Below are 3,893 nucleotides of genomic sequence, written 5' to 3' on the forward strand. Positions count from 1 at the left end.
CCTCCTCCCCCCCCCCCTCCTAGCTCCCCCCCACGCGCCCCCACCTGCCTGTTGCCCCCAGCAGGGCCAGCGGCCTCCCGCCTCTGACCCCGCGGCCCGGCCTGTCCACACCTTGGCCACAGCCCGGCCCTGACCACTGCCTCCCTTGCAGGGCTTCTCCTCCGGGCCCTGGTCGCCTCTTGCCTCTGCCTGCTTGCTGGGCACGGCGGGGCCGACCCCCACCCCAGACTGCCCCCCTGAAGCCCTTGCCCCTTCAAGCTGCGGGAATCCCACCAGGAACAGGGAGAAGTAGGCACACACGGGGGTGGGGAAGGGGGGCAGGAGTCTCTCTCCATGAAAGGAAAGGCTCAGGCCAAGCCACAAGGGTCAACCCCAGGCCCCCAGCTCCGAGCAGGTCTGAGCCAGGTCAGCCACTCTGGAGGTGAGCAGTAGAGATACCTCATAGCAGGGTCTGGGGGCTTCCCCCACCCCCAGGCACACAGGCCTTCTCCCAGAACCCTGACATCTATTCAGCGACCCATGGAGGGTGGACCTCTGGCTCTCGCACAAGGCAACCCCCATGTCTGCTTTGCTGCTGGGGCGCCTGGAGCCTGGGCCCTGGGTAGGGGAGACCCTAAGTCCAAGACCCCACTGGCCTGCCCCTGGCTCACCCAGCAGGCCTCCTGTTGGCTCCCTGCTGGGTTCCTGTCCCCTGGAAACATCCCTGACACCTGCCCCTCCCCTCTGGGAGCCCACAATCCCATCCTCACCCCGCCACCCACTTCCCTGATTCAGCCATCAGAAGGTGACAGCGAAAAGCGCTGTGTACGACAGGCCGGGGGTGGCATGCAGGAGGCGGGGGGCTGTTTTCAGGCAGGGCAGGGTGGCCCTCTGGTGTTCGGGGGCCCGAGCCGGGGGAGCCTAGGTGGAAGGGATGGGGCAGGAGCCTGGGGACCCCTGGCAGACTGGGGGGCGTGGCCTCCAGCTTAGCTGGCCTGAAACCCACCCGTGTTTCCACTAGTGGGTAGCGGGGGGCCTGGGAAAGGAAAGGGGGGCAGGAGGGGGTTGGAAAGAAGGCCACCCTCTCTGGGGCACGCTGCTGATTCTTATCACAAACAGGAAGCTAGGATACCGCAGGAGTGGGGGGAGGAGGCGGGGATGTGTGCCCCGCACTACACTGCCAGTGCCCCCAGGCCCCTAAGGTCTGAGCCTGCGGGCTGTGAGCGCCCCTCCCCTCAGGGTTTGAGGGGCTGGAGGCTGTGCTTTTGTCTGGAGAGGTGGGGGCCCAGAGGTGCAGAAAGTGGGTGGAGGCCAGATGGGTAACGGTTGGGCACCAGGTAAGACCCCAAGGACGGCTTAGTTCCCTTTGGCTGTATTTGGGGGCGACACTCACCTTGCCTCCTGCTCACCCCGCACCCCTTTCTGCTTAAGAGATGCCTGGACATCGCTGGAGGTGCAGACACAGCTGGGGGAGCCAGGCGCCAGCAGAAGCCTCAGAGAAGACAGGGCCCTGCAACAGCCCCCAGCCTGGCCTGGGCCCTGTCCGGGGTGGCCTCTGCCCATCCAGGGTGCGGGGTGCAGGCGAAGGCCTGGAGGCTGTGGGAGTAACTCCCGTCCTGAGCCTCCCCAGCTCCTGTGTGGACCTGCCCCGACGGCGGCTCTCAGGCCACTCTCTCTACCTGCCAATGTGCGTCAGAGCTGGGTGGGGGGCACAGGAAGCCAGGAGGCCCCTGCTGAGCCCTGCTGAGACCAGGGTCCGTGCTCCTCCCTGCTTCTCAGGAGTCCTCTCCCCGGGGGCCGAGGAGCACCCCTCCCCCATCGATCAGAGGGCGGGACCAGCGGTGCTAGGAGCTGTAGGCTGGAGAAGTGGCTCCAGGAAGGCCAGGGGCGCCAGGGCTGAGGTCTCCGAGCCCCAGCTCAGCAGAGCCCCACCCCCTTCCTCCAGCCGCTCCCCAGGTCCAGGGCTGGGAGCCCCAAGGTCGGGAGTATTGGGTACTGTATTGGTGCCGTGGGAATTCCCTATTCCTGCAGCACCTGCCTGCCCCGGGGTCAAAGGCCGCGCCCTGATAGAGCCCCTGAGGCCGGCTCAGGACTGGCCCACTGTGGGGGCCCAGCTGCCCCGCCCGCCCCGTCCTCTTTGCTCCTCTCGGAGGAGAAACCTTGATCCCGGGTCCCCCCCCACACACCTCCAGATCCTGGGCCAGCCCAGCGGGCTTCGTGTCCCTGGCCATGTGGGGGAGACAGAGATACAGGGAGCTGGAGAGATTCCGGCGTGTGGGAGGCTGGGCCATCCAGAGCCTCCTGCCCTTCTCCTCCCGGAGACTATCTTCCGGGGTGTGGGGGTGCTCAAGGCCAGGCTGCCGCGGTGGGCGTGGAGGGGAGGGCCCGGAAGACAGATGCCAGGATGCAGCAGGGGAGACTACTGTTGGCACTCAGGAGCCAGGGAGCCAGCACGCCCAGACTGCCCGCTGCCCGCCTCTGCGTCCGGCCGGCTCTCCCCAGAAGGAACAGTAAGTGAGGCTCCGGGAGGACCCCTGGGGCTCCAGGTGGAGGATGTGGGTTTGTCTGTGGGAACGGCTGCTGGGAGCAGACAGAGCCCTTGGGGTACTTTCTGCTGAACAGAGACGCTGGGCTGGGAGGCTGCTTCCTACGTCTGAGTCTTCCTCACCTCGAGCGTTCCCACCCCCTCCACCCCCGACCGGGCCAAGGCTGACCCCTAGGCTGGCTGGGGGCTGACAGGTGTGTCCCTATGGCCAGACCCCATCCATAGGCCTAGCCATGGGGTCTGTGCTGTCCCCAGCAGGCCCCCTTTTGTGGGGACTATTGGGCACAGCCTGAGACCCCACCCCTTACCTAAACCCCTGTCCTGTGCACCTTTTCTACTTAGATTTTGAATCAGGCCGTTTCCATCCCACTGCTGCAGGCTCTGTCGTCCAGCTGAACGCGTGCCGCAGGGGAGGGGTGGGGAGGGTGCAGTGTTTCCCCTCTGCGGCCAGACTGGGGCTCCCCCCTTCACGGCAGTTTCCCTGGTTGTTCCCCCACCTCCTCGTGTGGGGGAACATGCGCACACACACACACACACACGTGCAAGCCACCTGGAAAATCTGATGGGGCTGCAGCGCTGAGTTTCCAGGCCCCATCCAGAGGCTGGTGGGCGGCTCTGAGGTTGGGGGCTGGCCAAGTGGGGCGATAGAAGGGTCCGCAGAAGCCAGCTCCTTGCCCAGTGTCTCTGTACCTGCCTGGTGCTACGCGTCCCCCTCCCTACTTCCAGCTCGGGGACCAGGGCCCTGTCCTTTCCTCTGTCTCCCTCCCCACCTTTCCCCTGTCAGCTGCCTTGGGCTGGTGAGTCCTTGGCTCCAGGCTGCAGGAAACTCTCAGCTGCCCTAGGCCTCAGCAGCACCTGTGTCCACGAGGGGGCGGCCGGGGGTGGGGCGGGGAGAGGGTCTAGGTGGAGCAGGCGGGGGTTGGAGGCAAGCACACGTCCCAGGCGTCAGGGGTCAGGAGCCCGTCAGGGGTAAGGAGCCGAGGCTGGAGACCCGGGTTCACCCTGGGGCAGGGCTCACTCTTCCCTCCGTGGACATCGCTTCCTCACCGGCGGCGCAAGGGCGAGAAACAGGAGGGCTGTCCTGGGTCCACCACCCCTGCAACAAAGGCCTTTAGAACGTGCTCCTCTGTGTCTACAAGGGGACACTCGCTCACAGCTGTCCGCCCACCCAGCACCCAGCTCCCAGCAGCACGATGTCAGCAGGAACCTCCCGGCAGGAACACGAACACCCTGTCCTCTTTCCCCAGGGCAGGGCATCGGGAGTCAGCCGTCAGCCCAGCCCAGGGCGTTGCTTCTCCAGGCCTGGGTCTCTTCCTGCCTGGAAAGCCAGCTGCTGAAGAGCGCGGAGGTAGGGCCAGAGCGGGAGGCT

At 66.2% G+C, this 3,893-nt stretch overlaps 1 long non-coding RNA gene across 1 annotated transcript; it reads left to right on the plus strand.

Moving 5' to 3' along the window:
* Nucleotides 1–62: 62 nt before the first annotated feature.
* Nucleotides 63–3,866, plus strand: LOC104981820. Its single transcript, XR_824419.1, has 3 exons — nt 63–1,316; nt 1,411–2,489; nt 3,772–3,866. It is a non-coding gene; the product is annotated as an uncharacterized LOC104981820 (long non-coding RNA).
* The last annotated feature ends 27 nt before the right edge of the window (nt 3,867–3,893 follow it).

Source organism: Bison bison, unplaced genomic scaffold (genome assembly GCF_000754665.1).
Source record: "Bison bison bison isolate TAMUID 2011002044 unplaced genomic scaffold, Bison_UMD1.0 scf7180017864524, whole genome shotgun sequence".
Lineage (NCBI taxonomy): Eukaryota > Metazoa > Chordata > Mammalia > Artiodactyla > Bovidae > Bison > Bison bison.